General features: G+C 46.4%; 1 protein-coding gene across 16 annotated transcripts in view; it reads right to left on the reverse strand.

The window, feature by feature from the left end:
- Nucleotides 1–24,298, reverse strand: part of EXD3 (exonuclease 3'-5' domain containing 3) — a 295,908-nt gene that overhangs the window by 106,350 nt on the left and 165,260 nt on the right. The window contains exons 20-21 of one of the 16 annotated variants that reach the window (XR_007509956.1): nt 10,432–10,708; nt 9,344–9,446 (exon numbers count right to left, since the gene is read on the reverse strand). The exons of the other annotated variants lie outside the window; for them this stretch is intronic. The gene's annotated coding sequence lies outside the window, so the exon portion shown is untranslated. Of the gene's footprint in view, nt 1–9,343; nt 9,447–10,431; nt 10,709–24,298 lie in introns of those variants that run through there. 16 annotated transcript variants of the gene reach the window in all.

A 24,298-nucleotide genomic window follows, 5' to 3' on the forward strand; every position in this document is an offset into this window, starting at 1 on the left:
CATTGTAGGGCCATGTTAGTGCTTTATTTTTTAATGATGAAGACTTTGGTTGTTTGTTATGGTGAGAAATAGTTTCCCCTGCAGATAGCCCCTTGAGAAATTCATGAGAGAAAATCCAGACTGTGAAAAGTATGGCTTGTGAGGAATTTGAAACAACATGACAGGGGAAGCAAATCATCATGAAAATCCTATTACAGAAAGCCTGGGCTCATGACCACCTCCAGTCCTGAGTTCATCCTCCCTGACTCCAGGTGAGCTGTCTCGCTGTCGTCGGCATGATGGCTGTCCACAGGAATCAGAAACATCATTCAGCATTTCTATTCTGCTATCTGGAGACCCACAAAGCCAGGCTCTCACTGTGTCTGCTGCTGAACCTACACAGAGGACGATGGTCTCAAGCCAAAGACAAAACAACGTGCAAATGAGTGAAACCATGGGTCAAGGTAAAGAGGGAAGAACTGGCAAAACAACTGACCGCCATTGCGCAATTCTAGCTAATCAGACGCAGACACAGATGCAAGCTGCTCATGAACACTTTAGAGAAGTTTACATTTCAGCTGGGTTTTGCAGCTGGATGGTGATGGCTTTGCATGCAAAGCTGATTTCTCCAGAGTACAGCTCCAGAGAGGGGTAACCAGTGTAGTGCCTCTGAAAAGCTCCAGTTTCTGATCCATTTTCAGGTTTGTTTCCCTTCTTCCCAGGCTTCTTTCCATGCACATGTTGAAGTGCTCTGCTGTACTGTAATTGACGTATATAGTTGAGTAAGTTTCAGTTCTCATTTAAGACTTCATTTTTTTTTAAGATAGCAGAATAGCTTGGGTTCATGTTAGAACAGTTTTAAGGCCTCCAGAATCAAAAATAATCTGTCATAAATCCAAAAATACCAGCTTTTCAGAGAGGAGATGTGAAATGCCAAGAGATTTCACACACACAAACAATTGGAAGATTGGGCTTCAAGTTCAATTTGCATTTTTTCCATGGTTACCTAACGCTGGACCCAGCAATCTGATCTGAATCACCTCGAGACTTTTTTCTAATGCTCCCTCCCAAGTATGGTCTCAGCATCCCTCAGAAGACTGCACGTTTCCTTGCCTACTGCAGGAGGTTGTTACAATGGCAGGATCCCCAGCACACCGTGCTCGAAGCTCTGGCTTTTGCACGGCGCTCTTCAAGAGCTGACCTGCAGCCGTGGCTGGGTCTAGCTACCACTCTGCACCAGTAAAGATGATCTCGACACACAGCGAGGGAGAGGAGCACAAGCACAATGAATCCACAAAACTGCCAGCATGCAGGAAATTGGCCAATTATCCAGCACTGACTTTTAGCAGAAACCGTACAAAAGAATCTTTATGGATGAGATGATCACAGGAAAAGAAGGAGAGGCGAAGAATGGGGGAAATGAACAGTGTGGTGAACTACAGTCAAGTATTTATGATCATTCTCTGAAAGGTTGTTTTTAGTCCAGCTTATAACTAGTGACTGAATGTCAGGATTATTTAGGAGAACTTGTTAAAATAAGCAAAAAAATAGTTGGTGGATAAAACCGACAATGCTTCTAAATCACAACAAGAAATAGTCAGCAGCTTTGCTTAATGTAAGGACTTGCATTCTTCCGAGCTGTCTCTCTTGCACACCATGGCAGCCACAGGACAGGATGAGGGCAGAAGTGGTGTGCTCACCTCCTGGTGTAAGCTTATCCTCCTCACTGACGGTCCTGTAGGACCACTGGTAAACTCTTCATGGGATGTTCAGGGTCCGTACACAGATTTAAACTGGAGCAAGATGCATCAAAATAGTAAGAAAGGGATGGAGAGAAGGAGGTCAAGTCTCCGCAGCTAGCAAAGATGCCCCAGCCCTACGCAGACAGGCCCCAATTATGCTGTGCTTGGCTAAAAATAATTATCAGAAAATATCCATAGAAAAATTCCTTTTTTTGTCTGATATAGTAAATACAAGCTCAGCACAGGAAACTCCACAGGATAAGATGGTTTTGATGACTTCCAGCCGTGTATACACTCTGCAGACTCACTTTCCAAGCAGCCTATTATCACTGTGCAGGCAGCTCATTTATTTGCTGAGAATTCTCATTTAAAAAGCTAATCAGTCAAGATTTATTTTCCTCTGATAAGGCACAGGAGGGTAGTGCTAACATTCTGGCTTCTGCTGGTTGTCAAGGTTCTTGTCTAGCGGTTAATGTCAAACTAACACCACGACAGGGCTCTAACACATCACTTCTTCAGCCGGTGTGTCCTGGAGGTCTACCTCCAGAAACTGGGGCTTTGCCATCAACATTCCCACAGGCCATGAGATGGATCATCGCACTGCCTCGGTTTCTCCAGGAGTAAAAGTGGGCTCTTCCAGCCAAGTAGTCAAAAGCATGCAAAGGCAGGTGTCCACAACTATCAAGAATTGTCTGAGTCTTTAACTGAAGGTGGCATCACATCTGTCCAGAGCATCTGGAGCTGCCACATGAGACAGGATTTTGGGACAGCAGATTAGGGTTTGTATGTCCAACCTAAAGCCCTTTTTCCCTATGCTGGCCTAGATGACACTCTTATCCAGGGGGAAGCAGTACCAGGACCCTGTCACAGCGGCTCAGCCCACTCTGGGTTAGGAATGAGTGGCAGCGAGGGGGGGCAGAGCTTCCCCACACAGAGCCTGGGCTTCACGAAGAGCCGAGATCATCATTGGCAGATGTACCTTCCCCAGGGCCTCGAAATCTCTGTCAGCAAACAGAAAGCAACTGGAATGAAAAAAAAAAGACTAAGCAAGCCTGTATTTGAAATATGCTTTGTTTTCTTTTAAAAAATCCAGGATCCCATCCTGGGATGAGGAGGCGAGCACTGAAACAAGCTCTTTGTTTTTTTCATTAGTTCAAGAAGAAAACACTTTTTTTATACTCCTCTGAGGTTTAAATACTGCCTTCTAGCCCCCACTTTTGGCACGCAGGGAGGTCACAGGTACTGCTCTCAGAGCCGCAAAATAGCCCCTGGCCCAGCAGCCCCTCTCGTTAACCCTTCCCAGCCTGCATGGGGGGCATTCCCCCACACCGCCACCTCCTGTGGTGCTCCCGTCCCCCGTCTGCCATTTTGGCCCCAGCATGGTGGCTGAAGGACCTGCCACCCTCACCTGGGTGGCACCTCCCTCTGCCTGATGCAGGGCCAAGAGCCTCTCTGCCCCCCCAGGGTACTGTGGCCCTTTGAGCTCTGTGAGGAAACACAGAAATAACAGTCTAACAGGGAGGTCAGGGTGAACTGGGGGCTTTGTGGGAAAATTGTATGATGTTACCGCCACCACCACCAGCAAGGATGTGTGAATGGAGTCCTACAGTGACTTTGAGACTGCAGTGCTTTGTGGCATGGGGACAGGGTCTTGGTGGGACAGGGTCCTGGTGGGACAACAGCTCATGTCTTCATCTCCTTCCACTGCCACTCCCAGCCACCACCCAGCCAACGCTGGGGAGCCATCTCCAGGGCAGAGCTCAGGAGGCTCCATGAATGGCAACGGCTCTGTCAGCACACCCAGTGCCCCTGGCAGCTCTCCCCTCATGTCTGCTGCTCTCTGAAAACAGGCAGGAACTCCCCAAAACTCAGAGAGCCACCAAAGAGTAGCCAAGAGCTTCACTCAGCACTGGTGGGGTCTGAAGCCCCTAGAGTGAAGCGCTGCCCTTCACCAGCCTTGGCCTCCAGCGCTCCCCAAAACTGCCTGAGTGGTTAATTCCCATCTGCAGATCACCTGGGGCCGGGTGCCCTCTGCCCAGAGCAAAAAGATGCTGTTTTATAATGGTCTGCTCACCAAATCTGCCGTCACGCAAACAGCGTGGCAGGCTGCATCTGGCACCAGTGGAGGGGTAATTACTGTAATTGCTGAAGGCATAAACTTGCTCCCCATTTTCTCTTGGCTGCACCAACGACGCAGGTTGAAGCGTGGAAGGGTGAGTGCCAAGTGTTATGGTGTGAAGCCATTTTCCATCTAGAGCTCTTGTTTTTCATGGCTTATAAGTTACCACTCCCCCGCCTCCATTCCTTTGGGTTGAGATTTGTCATGCTTGTTCTTAACCCAGTGGAGAATTTCTTTATGAAAGTTCAATAGTATAAGTAGCAGCAATTACTCATCTGGCTTTCGTCATGGAAGATAACAGATATTCACAGAAAGTTGCCATCTCTGTGAGGGAGGTGGCAGAGGAGAGGACTTCTGCCCCACAGCCTGGCAGAAGCACAATCCAGCATGCCCCAAGGTTTTCCAGGAGTAAATTCAGCAGCAATTCCCGTACCCAGACACCGACAAACACCCACCCAAACGCAAGGATTTCATGTAGTCCCATAGGGGTGTTTTTCAGATAGCTGAGCATGAAAATGTGAAGATCATCGGCTAATGAAGACATTTTCCAGATGCAATCCTGGGTGCAAGTGTAAATTCTAAACCCGCTTATGAAACCAACATGACCCAAACCTTTGGACTCAGTGCAGAGACTCCTGAGCGAGACACTGGTCCCCGTACTTGCACAAGGAAATGCCATTTACAGTGACAGCTCTGCTCTCTGTGTTGAGAACTGACTCTTCTGTGCTTACCGAGCCTGCATGCAAACTCTGATTCAGTGGAGTAAGAAATAAAAGAACTGTTTTTTTCATTTTTTAAAAAAATGCAAGGAACTTAGATGTGAACAACCAAGTTAGCGAGATGTTATGATTGAAATTGCAAATGAGCAAATGCCAAATGTGCCAAATGCAGTCCCCCCTGTCCTGTCCGCATAGCATGTGCATAGTGTGCCTGGTGTCCTGCTTTAGAGACTGCCATAAAGTGAGGCAGAAAGGGGCTTCATTAGTTTCTATGGAAAATACAGCTTTGAACATCCTAATTTTGTTTAGTTTAAATCTTAACCATAATATTTATATTAATGCTATTTATTATAATTTATTTTTATTTAAACATGTACACAGAAGTACAATAAAATAAAGTTGTATTAGGCTATTTTAAAAAACAAAAACCACAGACCAGATAAGAAAGATAGAAGACATCTTTCATGTGGAAAGATGGCTGTGGGTCACTAGACACTAACACCAGAAACAGCAATTTGCTCTTACACCAAGGAACAATAAAAAGGCGTTTAAACACTTAGATGAGGAGTTGTGAAGGCAGAGCAGGATTAATTCCACAGGAAGGAATGATTCCTCACTCTTCCACTTGAGCACAAAAAAGAAACATAAAAAACCACAACCCTGTCTCGTTTCTCTAGGAAAAACCAGTCTTTTTCATGCTTTGAAACAGGATGTTGCTTTTTCACATCCATTAATTAATTTACCAAACACTGAATCTCCCCATGGATTTTAAGGTTAAGAACATAATTTTGCTTGGATAAGTCCTTGTTCTGCTATCACACACCAAAATGGCATTAAAACCTGGGCTAAGGACCCCAGTCAGAAGATGCACCATGTTGGTACCTGAGTTATTGCAGTGATTAATCACATTATTTCTCAGTGTGTCAATCTCCAGCAGCTGGCCAGTCCCAAAGTCTTCCCACCTTGAGATAAAACGGCTGATTTCACATGAAGCAGAAAAAAAGAAATGCCAATAGCTGCTAATAGCAACAGCTTAAACTTTGCAAGGACTCTGCCATCTCCACTGGTGACTCAGAAGAGGAAACACAACCAGGGTTTCCAGCAGCAGGAGAACCACGGCACCATAACGTCAGGTAAAGCAAAGAATGGGAAATGGGCCAATCAGGGGTAAAATGGTCCTTTTTTTAAGAAAATATAAACTCACTGTAAAAGGGCAAATTCCGCTTTGTGTCCTCTCATGCAAACCTCCTCTTGCCTTGATGTTTCCAACTACAGCCAGCACCTGGCCTCCAGTGGCCAGCATGGCAACACCCACAGGACATACCATGGCCTGAACTGCATTTATTGAGTAACAGCAGAATCAAAACAGGGAGGGAAACAAAGTGCAGCTGGGACGCAGTGGGCTGGTCCACGGTGCTGAGTGTGCACATGGCGCGTTACCCAGGGTGAGTGGGGAGCACGGCTCAGCGCACACTGTCACAGCCAGGATGGCTTCACCGGGGAGAGGCAGAGCCATGCTCATCCTCGGCTGCCAGGGATGAGCGAGAAGACAAAGCTGGGGGAGGTTTCTGTTCTGGAGGACATCTCGAGAATACCAACACTAACTGACACATGCTTCTAAAACATTGTTATACTCCTATAATGACTTATACTCCTCTAATGACTATGACACCCAAATGGAAATGACCTTCCTCCCAAGGATGAGGAATTACCCTGGCAATGGACACAAACTCTCTCCTTCGAATACGCTGGCGAGCTGCAGACCCCACAGACAGCAGTTCATCGTGCATTGTGGCTGAATTGCTACAAGCTGATGCTAGAAACAAGCTTCAGTCTCCTGGACCTGCATGTTTCATGGCAACATCCCGAGAAAAAAAAACCTGAGGAATAAACGGAATTCGAAAATTGTGTTGGTAAAGAAAAATGTTACTATTAAGCAACTAAAAATGCATGTCCAAACACTGCAAAGACAAAGGAGACACTCAGCCCGGTGGTCATCAAGACAGGAATACAGTCATCTTCAGGTGCTTGGCTGATGGTGAGCACCATGCTCACGAGACACCATGGTCCCTCAGACCCAGACACAGCTTAAGAAAGGACTCCTGTGGTTTGGACCACACTTCTATGTCCCAGCTCCCACCTGCTGCTCTCCAGAGAGCACTGCTGCTTCAACCAAGAGGATATCTGAAGTTACAACTCAGGGAATAACACTCTCCAAAGCACATGCTTTCCTCCAGAGGTGCTCAGAAACACTGTGAGGGCTCATAGCTTCAGGTGAGGAGAGGATGTGTTTCAGGCCATGCCACAGACAGCCATGGGTGAGGGTGGAGCTTCATCATCTGTCTCTGGACAGGCCACCACGAGAGGCTGAAGGAGATCAGAACAAGCTCATGGAGCTGCCTCCATCCCCCCGAGTCCCCCTTTCAGCCTCACATCCCCGCCTCTCACCCATCCTGCCTGTACCAGGTGGTGGCAATGCCACAGCACATCTTTCCACTCCCCCATCCCAAATTCCCCAACCTCCTTCCTGAGGAGGTCTCCCTCCCTCCTTGCCTCCACCCCTCGGGAGCAGAAGCCACTCCACACACACAGCAGAGGCTGGTGAACGGTATTCCTGAGCCGGCTGCAAGGAGACGGCTCTGGCTCCCGAGACATTGTTAGTGAACTCTGACCCTGGTCCCAAGGGCAGGGGGACCTGTGGCTTGGAATAGGGACAGGATAAAGGCATTTCTCAACCCTGACTGAGCTACAGCTGTTACTCACATTACCACTGGGTAACACCAAGCATGGGAAAAAACTCTGCGGTGTCAGTGCGGTCCCAGGTTAGCTGACAGTCCTCCCACGGGGTACCCCAGCTCCTTCCACACCTGGGGGATCTTTGCAGTACGTCATTCTGAGACTACACTTTCCCTTTCCCAAACACACACCAAAATTTCCATTTTCTGGACAACAGCAAGCTGACTATCTGTTGGCTGTGGCTTTTCTGCCATGAGCTGGTGCAGGGTTGCGAGCTGCCCCTGCCTGCGCAGGCACTTTGACCAGGAGGTCCTGCAAGGCTTTCACCACCTCCTCGCAACCCCTGCGGCATCTTTTCCTCCAGTCTCAGCAAATGCCACTTTGTCCCACTCACATTCACTGCAGCGTTACTGCAATGACCATTCTCCACCCATGCCACGGCCGCTTGCCCCTCTCCACTCTGTCCCTGCCTTTCATCTCACTCTCAAACCCAGCATCAGCTGCTTTACTGGCCTCTCCCATTCACACCCATCACTTCTCATTCAGTGTTGAGGGGCCAGTTTCACTTCTGGTCCATTCATATCTTATCGCGACATTCAACTGCCTCTTGCTATAAGAGAAGTATTTTCACATCCTCATCATCTCAGGATCATCAGGACCTCTGCATCTTGCTGGCCAGACCTGTCTCCTCATGCTCTCCCTTCTGTCTCCGTCTTTATACTTACAGAATAAATTCTGTGGGGTAGGCATCTGCCTTTTGCCCTGTGCTTGTACTGCATTCACCATATTACTATTACAATGCTACTAGAAGAGTTCCTCAAGAACTCAATATTGACCCCATTATGTTTCACACCCAGAAGACATTGCAGGCTGGTCTAAGTTGCTGGTTTGCTGGCTGCTCACCAGCTTCCTAAGAACAATGTGGAAAGGAAGCAAAAGTGACTCAAAGATACACCCAACTAGCATCGTCTGGATAGACAGTCTATCCAGATAGACTCCAGCACAGATTGGAGTCTCATGCTGAAGGAAGATCAGCAACAGTGATGGCCACATTGCTGAGCTAAATCTTCCAATATTAAACCAATTTCGATTAGAGGTCGCAAACAAGAAATGCAGTCACACTCCTGTTTGAGATGTACTGCTCACACAGTCTGAAGCTGCTCTTCAGGAAATAATTTCTCCTGCGACCTTCATGCTACAGGTCCTCCCAAGGAGAGGTAAGATGAGAGGGAGAGAAAAGCATTCTTGGGAGAGTTGGAGCCCTACTTCCAGTTTCAGCTGCCGGACTGCTGTGACTCAGTGACAGTTTGAGCTTTTATTGGAAAAGGAAACATTTTTTACTTTCCTGGTTGCAGACAAACAAAAGATTCTTTAGTACCTAAAGAAAAAGCCAAAGTTGCTTTCCTGCCTCAACTTATTATTAGTTTTTAAATTCACATAATTTTTTACTTTGCCTCACTATTTTTCACTGTTTAGTGTTAATCACACTAAACCTTTCAGACAGCCTTTCAGACATAATTCTTGTGACCAGAGCAGAACTAAATGCACTGTGTGTTAGAGGAAACAAAAGGACCAGTTAAAGATTTGCAGCCACTCTAGATAAAAGAAGAGGGATATTTTAATTAGAGTGGCCCTTCTACAGATCATGTCCAAACCACATCAAATACATACAAATACTGACTGCAGGAAATTAAAGTTGGAGACTTAAAAATATGAACACATCATGGAATTCTCACACTTAACTTTGTCCTCTGACCCCCAAGGTCTCCTTTCCTGATCCACTTTCCTAACACGAACACAATGTTAGTCGACCTGCCAGAACAGGCTGTGTTCTCACCTCCACATGTCCGCATAGCCCAAAAGCAATGAGCTCTCTCTCCACATCACTGCCCATTTAGATATGCATTACTGTAATTATTTCTCCAGTCACACTGGGCCAAATCAGTGCTACTCAGAAAGTCTTGGCTCACAATTAGGCTCGCCTCCTTTTGCTGGAGTTTGGGTGAATGATGCCTCTCCCATCCCTGTGGGTCGTCCTAGGCTTCTCACAGCGCCCTGCGATGCAGCTGCAGGCACTGTCCTTGGCATCCCCCTGGAAGATGCTCTGCTGAGCCACGCTGGAACAAAAGCAGTACTTCCTCCTGGGGGGATCTGTGCAAAATATCCAGAGATAAAAATCAGTGCAGAATTAGGAGACCTCAGGAAATGAGTACAAACTAAATAGCTCTGGATTGTGTAAATCGTTCACCTAAACCCATTCATATTAGAAAAGCAGTACTTCAGTTGTACTGCGACAATAACCGAGAGAGGGATATGGCATTTCCACACTGAAGAGGCAAAGGGTAAAGATGGGGAGGATGTTAAGTGAAAGTACCACAGAATCAAGTAGCTTGGGGTGACAACTGCGTGTTTCACAAGGTAGATATCAACACCCACCCTTCTTATCTTTGCTGTGCACAAAAAAGAGGCACTAGCCTAGCTGATGATCACAGGCTGGCTTCAACACAATAGAGCAGGCACTGCTGGCTCTTCCAAGGGTGAGATAAACTGTCAAGTGAATTGGAGATTAACTATCCAGATGTAAATGAATTCATTGCTATGCAACTGATAGGGCTCAGGCCTGGTTTAGTGCAGGATGGAGTCAGGTTTGGAGAGCTCTCTCAATGGCCAAAGAATTTATAACCTGTATTCATGGCACTCTCTGCAAAGGACCGCCTAACAATGCAGGAGCTTGCAAGCATTGTTCCTTTTGAAGGGCTTCACCACTCCACCCCCACTCCTCTGCCCCCAATTTACTTCCCTCCTCCCTGGATCCCCCAACAGACCGGCTCCGCACCCTTCCCTCCTCCTGATCACACAGGAAGAAAGCTGGGGGGAGGTGACCTCTGCAGCAGAATTTGCTATTCATGTTCCGTCCCCCCTCACAAATCCTTAACTTCTTGTCTCTTTTTAATCTTTTTTCTCTTGAGAAAGAAAAGATCAAAGGGCTTGGGGCTGATGCTTTCTGAACTAGGCACTTCTTGCCATGGGAAAACAGCAACAGGGAAGGGCTACACAAAGATGCTTATGACTGGGGGTGGGGGAGAGATGATGAGACAGGACTTTCTTCCATGGAAATGCTTTCTGAAAGCCTTACCAAGCAGCCCTGCAAAGTAAGATGCAGCTATCCAGCATCCATCCCAGCCCACCAGGCCCAGCTAGGATACCACAGCCGCAGCAACGAGAGCGCATTTTGTTTCAGGGTCACACATGAATGGTGTTAATGTCTTCCAACACTGAGGAGGGAAATCTAGAGTCCAGGTGTGCACTGGACTGCATGGACCACAGCCACCACCAGCAGGTCCCTCCTGTGGTAACTGGAGCATAGGAGCAGTGCAGAGCTTGTTTGTAGGCCACTCGTTTCTCCTGGGTTCCTTAGGAATGCATTTTCAAGAGAAGAAGAAACAGATGCACTCACACGACTGCTCCAAGCACAGAGGAAAAAACCCACCAAAGCAAGTGCGTGCAGAGCTGTTCCGCATGCCTTGGCCTCGCCACGTGCACACAACGGACAGAGCGTCACCTTCACATCTGCATCCGCACCCTGACCTCAAGCTGCCAAGCCTGTGCAGGGCTACAGGCAGAGGCTGTCTTTCAAAGTTTTATTTAAAACATTCCCTAGTTCCAAAAAGACAAAGGATTATGCTCTGTATTTCCCAGCGATCCATCATTGCTATGAAGGAGAGTTAAAAGTTTCTATATTCACAGAGAAAAAAGGGGAGGTAATGCAAAATAATTCCATCTCCCAAACTGGCTGTGATGAGAGTTTATCTCATGGCAGGATTTTGAGGTCCCTAGGTACCTTTCCAGGGCAATGTGGATTTTTCCCTCATTCAGTAATCCTAGTTTGTCATTGGCTGTCTTCTGCCAAGGTAGATGAGTCACAAAGGAGAAGCTGCACACAAATTAGAGATTTGTACCAAAGCACTGATATCAAATATTTCAGGGAAAAAAGTGCTCCTGGCCCAAAGGTTTGTGTGAGTTTCCAGCTGGAGATGGAACTTCAAAGTAGAGGCTCAAATCTCTAATGAGGGAACAAGCCTGCTGAGAAACCTTTAATCATTGTCGCTTGGACAAGCAACACACAAATAATCTCCCTTTCAGAGGTCTCCTGCTCCTGGGAAGTAGCTGTTTTGCACTTTTGTTTTGGAAAAATGTTACCTAGGCTTGAAGAACTGATCTGAATTATTTTTTTTACTTTAAACCTGAAATCAAGACTTGCTGGCACAGAAGGGGGAATCTGCAAAGACTATTCAATTGTCCAGGTTCAGTCCCACCATCTCTTTTTCTAATAGAAATCCCTCGTTTCTCTTCCTGTTCATCTACGCTGAGGGCCATGACCCCTCCAGGACTGTTCAGAGGGAGGCTGGGTCACCAGTGCCTATTTCTTCTCTGACTCTCCTGCTCTGGTCCCTGCTTTGCATTCTGCTTGTGCAAGAGCTCTCCTGGACTTTACAGTGTCTCTCATGCACCACTGTCCTCTTTCAGAAGGTCTTGGCACTTTTGTGCTCTGCAACAAATAAAACATTCTTCTGATCTCACTGGTAAACGACCTCTCCAGAGCCTTCAAGCTCACTAGCATCAAGCAGTTGAGGCACAACTGTCTCACTGTTCTTCCAACTCCGGGATGCACAGGACAGGGCAGGATCTGAGGCTTGCTTCGCGCATTTAACGTTAAATTATTTTAGGAACAGCCTTACTTGTACTGCATTGACAAAAGCTCATTTCTTGGCCAGTTTACACTCAAACTCACAGGCCTGAACTCGTATCAGGCATACATCTCTACACACCAATGACCACATGTCCCAACCCTACCTTCTTCTCATACAGCAACTTCTGATTCAACTCAGTAACGTTAGATTAAAATCTGCTAAATGTGTTGCAGTGTAAATCCCGTGAGAGCTTCACTAACATGCACCACAAATGAACTGCAGCACCCATAGTGCTGCAACAAATTATAGGTCTTACAGGAACACTGAAAATTCACACGACTTTCTGCCTTCGAAGCTGGTTTCCTGACACAGACTTCAAGAATGTGTTTCCTCTGTAGGCTCAACAAATGCCTGAAACATGCTGGTGAGCCAAGGAGAACAGCTGCCTCTCTTCAGATTTGAACTACTTTCACCACCACCCCCAAAACCAAGCACAGGAGCGTTCTCATTATTAGAGAGGATAAGTGTTTGTGCTGAAAGAAAAATGTAAATTGCTCTAAGAGAGATGCCAAATTAGCACAAGTGACCCACGACCAGAAATGCAAAAATCCTCTAGTGGAGATTTAAAGGCAGTTGAATGTCTCACCAAATTAGCTCCGAGGCTGCCATGATGACAAGCCTCCTCTTGCACTCATGCTACAATCTCTATAAAACAGTTGACGTTCCAAACCATTTCTGATTAATTTTGCTCTACCGCTGGGGAAAAAAATGCAAAATGTCACTATCATAAAACTGCCAGATGTGTGTGTTCAGTTAAATCATACAGACTCTTCAGGTGACAAATGTCTCCCTCATCCTCCCGGCTTTGCCACTGCACTGCAAACCAGGTCCTTGGCTCTTCTGCCAAGTCCTGAGTGTCTTTTGAGCCAGAATAACAATCCTGCTAAACCCAGATGAGGTTCTATAAAATGGATTATTGCCCAAGAGAGGTAAGCAAAAGACACAAGCTGCAGTGTGACAATACAGCAAATCCAGCAGCAAAGCTTCTGCTCTGGGATCAAAGGCAGCGCAGGCACATGACACGAAGCACTAACACAACACAAAATTAGGGAGCCAGTTCATATTCCTACAAAAAAAAAAAAATTAAAAATTCAAACTGACTTGTCCTGGCTGGCTTTTGGCTGGAAGGGTACTGTCTGCCAGTGCTTCCTGACACATCAGTCACTCTCTGTCCCCTTCCAGCTGGCACTGGAATAAGTGATCCTGCCCTTCACGGTGGACAGCATGCAACCATACACCCAAGCCCTGACCCAGCCCAACCGTACAGCCCACCGGCCCACAGCAGGAAGAGTGGTAACAAATCGCTCCTCTTTAACGGTCACCTAAAGATGATCTGCACTCAGGCCTTATGGGAAGAAAATGTCATTTTCACACAGGTGTGTATATCATCATAAGGATCCAGACAAGTGCCAAGCCCTACTGTTTTCCCTTTCTCTTGTCAGTAAGGACTTATTGTTTTTTCCCAGTATGCCCATGCGTGCTCAGAAAGCAACCCAGCAGCTCAAAAGTGTTTTTGGTGGAATACTATAGACCCAAAGTATTTGATTAGCAATTTGTCATGAGATAAGTACTAAAAGCACACTGTAAGAACATTAAGAAACACCACATCTACAAGATACAGAAAGGCTGTAGTAACACACACAATGTAGAAACACAGGATGCACAGAGAGAAAACCCCTTGGTGGCATTGAATGCAACTAAGGCTTTTTGGGAACATTGCTGCATGTCTCCATAAGCTGAAAAACTACAGTGTTACCATTATTAAAATACTCCCTATAAGGAGAAAAGCAGGGCCAATGCTCCAAGGAGACATGCATGCAAGCCTTGTTCCCTTTCTAAAAATGAATCCTGATGAATATGTGACCTTTTTATGACTCCTTCCCTACTAACAAACTGGCTTCACAGAAAGAATGTGAATATACATTTGAATCATATATTAGCAGAAACTGAATTGTGAAGATGTAAACTTCAGAATCTGTGTCAGAAACCTACATTTACCAGTGATTCCCATCCAGACAGGGGACAGAAATAAGTCAATTGATGAATTCAACCTTTCAAACTCCCAAAGTCTTCAATGAGCACCTTGAGTGAACTTTAATGAAGACGTAGATAAAGATTTGTTGACTGAGACTGAATTCTTCTTAGCAGCCCAGAGGAGAGGGACACACGAATCCCCCTAAACTTGGTGGGAGTTGGGTTCCTCACGTCCACAGCCACCAACAAAACAGCCACATCTGGGAGTTCCTCAGCAAGCAATCTTAAAACCAACACAATAAACAAGCATAACAAAGCTGCAAGCTGTCTTCAGATAATTTCTACACAGAAAAGAAATTCCTATAGTAAAAGGTTTGTATGTTCCTCATTCTCAGAGGAAAGCCCTAAAGCACATGCAGCAGGTCCATGCAATGCCTAGGTGACCCAGCATGGTGCAGGACATGCTCTCTTCTCGAACAGCAGCTCCCCACTTGGCACCAGCCTGCTCCCGCTGAGAGCCCAGAGATGGCACTGCCAACCTGCCACCAGTCACAACACCATCTGAAACATGGCAGCTCAGCAGGACTTGCCCAACTGCACCCCACAGGGATTTCAAATGCAGGCAGGGGGATTCCTTGCACTGCACCCCTATGCGGGAGCTGAGAGTATAAGCAATGGAGAGAGGGCAAGACGTGGCACTGCTCCCCGACGCACAGCAGCCCTGGCTTCCAACAGAACGGGCACCTCCGGGCCAGCAAAGCCGATACTGCCCACACCACCGCAGCCTGCGTCTGCTTTCAGCAGGCCCACGGGCAGGAAGTCACATCGCCAAGAGGAAAGTCCCATTTTGGTTTCCCCAGTGCCCTGAGCTGCAGCACACTGTGAAGTGTGGTGAACACCTTTTCCTCCGGCTTTTCCTCCTCATTCCTGTCTCATCTTTACTTTCTCACTACCTGTTGGGTGATGCTTTTATAGCAGCATCTATCACTGCAGCATCTGAGTGCATCACAGGAAGACAGAAAGCCCTCAAAGGCCTGATTTTCTTCCCAACTTTGTCATTTTGCTTTTGCATTTCAACTGTTTTCATGACAATAGGCTGTGAAGCCATGAAGATCATTGTAGCAGGCAGCAAGCAAGGAAGAGAGCTGTTGTTACAAGCATACACTTTTCTCTAATGGCAGCTTGGAAAAGTACTGAATCACATTTCTTGTCCAAATGTGCTCTACTCTGCAGTCTTGCATTAAGCGGTGAGTAAATAGTTTCCCATAAAAGCCCAAGGGCCTGTGAATGAGCCCAACAGAATCTTATTCCCTCTTTAACTTCCAAAAACCATTAACTTCTCCCTCTTTATAATGGCCCCAACTGGTAGCGATTTTTGGAAACAAGCTTCTTCAGCAGAGGAGCAGGAGCTGTGAGGCTTGAGGTGGCCAGAGCTGCAGCCTGGGAAGCCATCCGGCAGTATCCCCTGCACCCTGCCACTGGCTCGGTGGCACAGGGACCTGCACTGCAGCGGGTGCACTGGCTGACTCCATGGGCAGGTAAGCACAGCTGAAAAGTGGCAGCTTTCTGCAGTGACAGGGGGTTTCCTGGAAGAGCAGTGCGGGGAGCCCAGTCCTGGATGGCGTCTCGCTGCAGGACTCCCTCTCCTTGGCTGTAATTCCTCCATCCCAACAGCAAGTTCAGAAAATAACGTAATGAAAATAGTCTTTTTTTCCCCTCTCTCTTTTCTTTTCTTTTTTTTTCCATTGCTCATTTTATTTTACTGAGCTACTGCATACAGAGCTGAATCTTTATTTTGGCTCATGTCCTCTTGCAATATCATTACCCGCGCGCAAAGGAAAAGCCCTCTGGAGATTTCCAATCCAAACAGGCCCTTGTTTTATCTACAACTATTTGAGTACATGACCTCAGATAACCCCGTGGTCAACTGTGTGCCAAATTCAAACTGCAGCCATGGGAACTTTAAATACAGAGAAGGTTTTCCAGCTTGCCTCCAAAGGGAAGACGTTGAGTTTCTTGCTCTCTTTGGGTCTGATGGAGCCAGGAAGCCAGGCTGTGCCCACGGGAGCACATCCCCAGAGCCGCAGTGGCACCACCGTGCCACTGAGTTCTCCTCTGCCGCGGGAAGCTGTTCAGTTTAGGCAGCAGCACAACTGGCCTCTGCTACGTACAAACAGTCACTGTCCCCTTTGCATCTCAGGGTACTGCTCCGGCTTCAGATTACTGAAAAGACAAACAGCGCACTTGGGCCAACAGACTAATATGTAAGACTGTGTTTGGATTATTCTGGACAGGGGAGGTTTTTCATCTTCATTAGCCTGCTGTTCACAGCCATATCCACAGTTTCTCACTGGGTCAGAGCCTCCCTGCTCCCTACTGCTGTTTATGAATCTAAATAAATCAGTTAATCTTGTATTTTGAATGAAACTCGGGAGACTTTGGCAGCTGGTGCTCCACAGACATTCAGTGCATGTGGGTACCTAACTCTGCAAGTCCTTAGAAAACACCAGCCCAGAGAATTTAGGCACCAGAATCAGTGATAAGTATTTTTCACAGCAGTGACCACTTGCTTCTTCTCCCCAGATCAATACTTCTTCATGTTACCACAAATGCATTAATATGAAAGAGAAGAATGAATCCTAGAGCTGAACGCAAGCACAGAGGAAAAAAATCTCTCAAGCTCTAGGAACAGCACAGGAATTTGGTCTTGACAGTCTCCGTATCAGTTTCCGACACTGTCATGCTGAACACTTGCCCACATTATTTCATGTCAGGAACCATCCTCAGTGAGAAGAGCACAGCCCGGTGACCCCTCAAGAGCTGCTCTGTTTCTCCTTTACTGGGATTTCCGTGTCTGTGCAATGGGGCACTCGCCCCCATGGAGCCAGGCTGAGGACATGAGCTCGTTTCGCAAGCGGCTCTCCCAGCTGCACGCCGTTTCCTTCCCGGGGCACTCCAGGCTTCTTGGGACACAGTGCAGAAACACAGACTTTAAAGTAAGCATTTACACAGAGGCAGCTTCGACACAGGGATGGGAGGCAGGACTTATACGCTAGGCTTTGTTTTTGCACCTTGAGCAGCCCCGTTGCCTCAGTCGGGGCCCCTGGGCACCGCAGCTCCTGGAACAAGACTGGATCCAGTATCCAGCTGCTGGGCAGGCTGGTCGCACAAACCTGGGGCAGTTTTTGGCTGTATGCAACCACACATTCATATGCATTTTCTAGAGACCTTTGCATTTCAAGGCTGTTGTTATTTTGATCTTTACAACCCCTGGAAAAAATGGGTTCAATTAAGTCTCATCATTAGGAATTTACATAAGGTCACTTCAAGGCTTTGTGCATTTCCTCTGGTTCAGATCTCAGTGCTTTTGGTGTTTCCCCTCTTCATTTATAACCTCCTTGCTGTAGGGCATTCCGAGTAAATCATCCACCACCAGTTTCCTCTCTTCAGCAACTTGCATCAAGTTTTTCATTCAGGCTAAATGAAGCTTCAACTACTCTGTACAACAGTAGCCCAGTTAAAGACACAGCATCATTTTGGGAGATGGCAGATTTCCCCTCAATAAAAAAAAAAGAAATTATTTTAATACAGAAGAGAATTTATTAATTTTGATTCCTTTAGCAGGAGGAAAGATTTCATTGCATTTGGTAGCACAAGTGCAAGCTATGAACCAATTCTTACCTATTCTCTGGGAAATTCATTTGCTAATCACTGAGAAGAGCCCTTATCACTATGAATAAATTGAGAAATGCACTCAGAAGCTGTGAACTGTATTCAGCCATGATGCACAACTGTGGTCAGGTGCACATTGGCTACAAGCCGATCAAAATGGTACGGTTTCTGTTTACACGGGAATAAGGACCCACCTGACTGCGCACTTCATTTATAAAGCTGAAGATCAAATTTGAATCAAAACAGATTTTGAACTGCCAGAGGGTCCAAAATTAATGGATATTAACAGGGTAGGGCTGAGACAGGCTGAGGCTTCAGCTCCTGAGCTGAGACCAGACAACCATGGAAGACAGGCCACCCATCCCGGTGAGCCCCTCCCTAACACACTGCACAGCACCAGTCAAATTCTCTTCATTTAGCAGGGACTGAACAGACAAGGGCTGTTGAAGCGCTGGCCTGAGCTCTTTCAGCTGTGGGCTCGCAAGGGCTTTGGCCAGCATAAGCCCATGCTGACACAGCAGAGGCAGAGTCCTCCTGCCCCCCTCCTGCGCGGATGCACATCTGGGCAGCTGCAGAGTGAACCAGACTGGGGAACTGAGCTGGGTTAAAATTAACCATCTGGTTTTGACAGGTCCGTTTCAAGTGGGATCAGTTCCCTGATCCAGCGACCCTGCAGTTAAACAAGCACTTGTGTTGGGACAAGGGGGGCTTAGAGAGGCACCAGGGTAGGGGAGAGGTGAGAGAAGAGGCACGGCTTCATCTGGCAGCAGTGTCCGCCAACATTGACTTAAAACTTATGAAATCACAGCATAAGAGTCCCAGTCCCATTTCCAACAGACCCTCAGTGATCGTCCAGTGTTTTTCTGCCTCTCCTCTAAAAATGGCATGTACAAGCCCAGTTCATTCAGACATCATTCACATTCCTATTTGTAACCCATAAATATCACTGTACCATCACTATGCACTAGGGGAGAATGAACCTTGTTCTATGTCTGATACAGACCCTGGCTTAGTTTTTCAAAGTCTTTCATATTTTCCCGTGACTTTCAAACAGGATATTTTTCAACGTTAAAATGCAATAAGCCTCAAACTGGTGGGGATACTTTCCACCTAACCTTTTTCCTCTATTTATTCCATGTCCTCTACTGACACAGCTATCTCTCTTCTGCTAAGCAACCAGCTATATATGCATGGATGACCCTTTGCAACTGAAAAAATAACTAGGCTGATGCAGCTTAGGTAGGAGAATCTGACTGTGTGCATTCCTCCTGCGGCTGGCCCCAGGAAAAGGACACCCTGCCACTTTTAAACCTGGGAGGTCTTTGAGAGTTTGGCAGAAATCCCCTGGGAGGCCCGTCATTAGCCATTTAAAACTGTCTATAGTATAGGGCTGAATTGAAGCGTTGGACAAAGCCCCTGCAGAGCTATCTGTCAGGAAAGGCTCCTGATACTGGCAGGGGCTGTTAACAGTAACAATGATGACAATATAGTGGGGATTTTCAGGGGTGGGGACTTCAAAGAAACCCTAAAGAGGTATTTTTCATTAAGAAGTAAGAAAGCAGCTGAGTATTGTTTTTGGCCCTAATGCTGAATATGAATGTTACTGCAGTAAGTCATAGGTCAGTGACAGCATAAATTGACACCGATTTAAATTTGCATGTGCTGCTTTTCTGTACTGCTCCCATTACATCAGTTTTGCATTACCTGGCCAAGACAGCAGCCCTTGGACCATCCTTCAGGCTGATTACCTGGGGATCCTCCAGTGCTTATAAACATCAATAAGCAGCCAGCAAGCCCCTTATGATGGCTACTGCGTGCCATTGGTGTGATCTTAGACGGATGGTGTAGTGCTGTACTGGCGTGTTAGTTCAGGGTTTCAGCCTGAATCCCTTGGTCACCTGCAGCCTCCCCACTGGAGATGTGAACCTGTGTCTCTCTGTGCAGGAATGGCATGGAAACCATGGCCGGCAGGCAGGAAGAGTCAGGAAGGGCTGCTGGTCCACAGGGACTTTTCTGCATTGAAACTCCATATCTGTGGTTCCATCAGGGAAAAAAGGAAGATAATCATGAAAAAAGTGTAAGATGGATACCATGAAACACCCCTGCTACAGCAAGTCCTTCTCCTAACCATGAGAATTTACTAATTACACCATTTACCGCATGGACCATGATGATGAGCCTGTGAAGAGAAGTGCACTGATAAAACCATAAACAAGAATATTCAATTGGAAGCTCGGCTGAGACGGCCGAAGTGCTCTGCAACCACAGCAAGACCCAAACATCAAACCCTCCTCTCGGGCAACCCACTTGCTTTGCCAGGCTGTGGCTGGCTCAGCCCCAGCTGGATTTAGGTGTACTGTGTTGCTCCCAAGCCCAGTCCCACCTGTATTTTGTGTCCCTTTGAACCGAACCCGGGGCCAGCTTTCTCCCAACAGCCAAACCCTGAAGCTATCATATCAAATCAGCACAGAGAAAGTGCCCTCAGGGTTTATGGAGCAGATTGACTTTCACACCTCACTGGCCACACAGAAGAAACCCAATCTAAACAGCGTAACTTTGCATAACCGATTATTTTCACTGGGGTAATCTGAGCCCTCCAGTAAATGCCACTAAATGCTGCTGATCCAGGGAAGGCCCCGCTTGGGGAGGAACGGCCCAACTGCAGAAGGCAGCCAGAGCGAAGGCTCGTCAGAGCGACTAAGGGCTGGCCCCTGCTGTGGGATGGGTTTCCTCCTGGGACCGAAGGCTCAATCCTTTGGCACAGGCCAGTGTCTGCACAGAAGGAAGCGTGAATAACTTTTTAGTGCCCAACTCATTTACATAGTCAGAAACTGGAGTGTGCAAAAATGATCCAAGTGAAGCACGCTAGCCAGAGCTGTGAGGCAGGCCGGTGTGCAAGAAGCTGTCTGGCTTTACTTGATGTCTTTTTAACTTTCTTTTCCACAATGTCCCACACATATTGAGAGGCTTCAGCTTTCAGGCTGACTCCCCAGTGAGCTATTATCCTTGCACATCGATCACTCCATCCTGTCACCAAACAGCCATTCACATGACCTTGTTTGTAGGGAACTGTGCTCCTCCTCTGACTCCTCTGCCACCAACTTCCTTCTCTCCAACCACCAGCTCATTTCCTCCTGCAGGACTCAGATCAGTGATCTCCCCTTCTTTAAAGTCCATGAAATTAGACTATTAAATTAAAACCCTAACACCTGCAGAGACGTGTCTGCCCACACCTCTGCAGGACACCCATACTCGCTGCCATGCCCGAGGCTCCAGGCAGGGGCACTGCCCCAGGATCAGGCTGCCAGAGGTGGAGTGGTCCAGGCCATCAGTACACCCGGGACGTAACTTGCTCCTGTGGTCCCTCATGACTACAAAGCACTGATCCAGCTGCAAATGGGAACTCCCGTTTCAGCCAGATCAGTCTCAACATCTGGCTCCCCACATGCCCCCTCCCCAAGCATGAGCTGCAAACATGAGGGATGGACAAGTGGGCAGGGGACAAGGGGTGCTGGGCCACCTTCCTGGCTGCAAGACACCTGATTGTAACCACAGTCATTTTAAGGGGCAATTAGGAGAATAAACCTGGCTGTGCTCACCTTAAACATATGATATTCTCCTGCTTCACTAAATTGCCTCAGTAGGAGTAGCTCCCTCAGAAACCACAAAGAGAAAAGCCAAGGTGGGGGTGGGAATGGAGAAGTTACTGGGGATGAGAGAAAAACAGGCTTTCACCTGCATCTTCCTCCAGCACTTCCCTGAATAAAGGGATGATCAACTCAGACTGTCTATCTTGAGTTAAGACAGGTAAATAATCTAAATCCACTTGTCCAGAGAAAACATAATGACTCACAAGAAGCATGCCCTGAATGTTACGTTTTCCCTTTGCCAAAACTCCTACGCTATCATTTCTCCCTCTAAGCTACCTGGTATCAGGAAACTGGAAGGTACTTGGCTGCCCTCTGGAAGAAAAGATTTTGTGCTATCAGGAGACTTTGTTCCAGATTAGCACACTCTCAGATAAACTCACTATAAAAATCTTCCTGCTACCAAGGGATTTCTATTGCCTTCTTGGGGGAAAAGAGAGAAAAATTTATCCTAAGCCTCTTATAAATGACTAATTCAATGATAGCATCCATGCCTAGCTCAGCAAAATCCCACCTTGGGCTTACACCACACAATATAGCTGTATTTCATCAAGATAACTGCAAAATATAATCTTCTTCAAGACTGACATGATGTATGAATTGAGAAATTAATTTGAAAGCTTTCTGTTTCCTTTTCACCAGGATACTGCTTTACCTGTCTCTGTTTCTGAAACACTGCATGATCCTTTGATGAAAGGGTTTACAGAAACACAAAATGGTCTCTTCTTACATCAAGTAAGTCATTTAGACTATGTGAACCTTATGGGGACAAGGTCTTGAAAAGCCCAAACCCTATGAATGTTACTTACCATCTTCAACATCAGCTGAAAATGCCTTCGCAGCAGTAGATGAAGAAGGAAATCATGTACTGTATCCCACAGGGGTCCACAGACATACGGTTTTGGCATAGGGTGTCATCTCATACAATTAATACTATGAATAACAGATATAGCTCATTTTATGCCAAAAGGAAGTTACACAGTTTAATGCCTAAAGGTCTTCAGATAAATGCTGTCAAGCAATTACGGATCTGGCAAATTCTACAATGAAGCCAAGTATGTGTAGCTCAGTGTATAATGCTGACTCGAACAAAAGATTCAAAAATGCCTAGAGATCATACATTCTTCTGAAGGAACAAAGGTCTGATGCCAGTATTAATGGCTGCCCAGGCAAACACTGCAAATCTTGGAGGACTGCAAAACCGTTCATTCTCATGAAGCATGTAGCAGGATTTAACTGCATTTGCAACAACAGGGCAAGGGTTTTGTGCAGGATTCTCTACAGGATTTGGAAAAACACTGTCATAATACTACCTGTGCTATAAGATGGCCCACATCAAACTGTTTAGAAGAAAGGCTCCTTTCCGATGCTATTCAATCATCTTGATCTATGAAGGGAAAATAAAGGCCTGGAGGCCTTCTGGATGGATTCAAATCAATTTACTTCACATGATCTACTAATGAAGCTGGTCACTCCATTGTGAAAACAAGAACTTTGACATTATTTAACTTTTAATGTGCAAGGTCTTTCAAATAATGAGATCCACTGATTGTATTGCTGGTTTATGTGTAGGATTACCATCCTGAGAACCCACCAGCATAAATATACAGCCATTCAAACACCAGGAGTTGGGCATCCCATCCTTACCATGACGTACAAACAAAGAGCATTATAAGGGCACTAATGTCAAAAAGGAAGAGAAACTCCACAGTGTATAAAACATGGGAATTTTGACTTCTTGACACAGTCAATACACTGAACTCTGACCTCAGGAGGCACAGGGGACTGGAAACCAACAGAACTTAAATTGGCTACAAATCTCTTGTTTTCTCATGACATTTGAGAGAAAACATGGGGACAGTTTCTTTGGGACACATGGGAGTTATAGCTGTGTCACTGCCTTCTCCAGAGAGTTCTTCGCTTTCCTTACAGTCACTCCATCACTGTCACCCACTGACCTTTCATTACTTTCTCCCAGTGCACCAGCACCACTGCTGACCAATGCACTTCACGATCTGTCCAAACCCATGAGAAGAAGAAAAACCCTTGTACAGAACTGTATAAAAGGACATTTACTCTGCACTACATTGTGTCTTCTTTTCTATGCTAGTCTAAATACAAGTGCTGTTTTCACTGCCGATCGTTGTTTGCTTGTGCTGTTTCCACTGGCTAAAACCAGCATTTTTCTAGCTAGTGTTGCCCTCCAGGAAAAAACACACATTCATACCTTTCTTGCATTTAGCAGAGGAGAACAAAACTGGTTCCCAGGAATAAGGATGACTTCCTCAAAAGAAAACATTTGCTGTCAGCTGAGGTTTGACCTCTAATGGCTAATTTGGCATCATCATTTTGAGCACTGTAATACATAACACCAGGAAAAATTAACAGCTTCCCCCCGCTAAAGTTTAATATCCATCTGCAGCTTTGCAAGTGAAAATAAGAGAAAGGAAATAAATACACAAATGAAAACCTCAGGTACAGTCTCTCACATACATCCACAAAAACAACCTAAAGACAAAGATCTGTAAAGGAAATTTTACTGGAAATCAAGCTTTTGCAGACACTGAGAAAGAAAGTCTGCAACATGAGACCGTCTTCCTTGAAGAAACACAGCTGATCTGCTGCATTCCCATATCTGACTTCCACTGGTCTGTGTAAAACATAAACTTCACGCTAACCCTATGAAAACAGTCAACATGCTAGAGAGACAACAGTCTGCTCCGAGCTGGTGAAAGGGGAAAAAAAAAGTCTCAGGCTGTCATTCTTCCCTTGCTGTGACCTTCATGCTCCACTGAATTTCTGAAGATACTGAAATCTTGGCAGGGAAGTGTACAGTCTGTGGGAACCAGGCAGCACTGTCCGGGCTCGCTGGTGAGAATTAGGCCCACTAGAGCCCTTTTTGGGGGGGGCTCTGAGCTTTACATGGACAGCCGCGCAGTGCTAAGCAGCTACAGGCTGG

Source organism: Accipiter gentilis, chromosome 29, assembly GCF_929443795.1.
Source record: "Accipiter gentilis chromosome 29, bAccGen1.1, whole genome shotgun sequence".
In the NCBI taxonomy this organism is placed as follows: Eukaryota; Metazoa; Chordata; class Aves; order Accipitriformes; family Accipitridae; genus Astur; species Astur gentilis.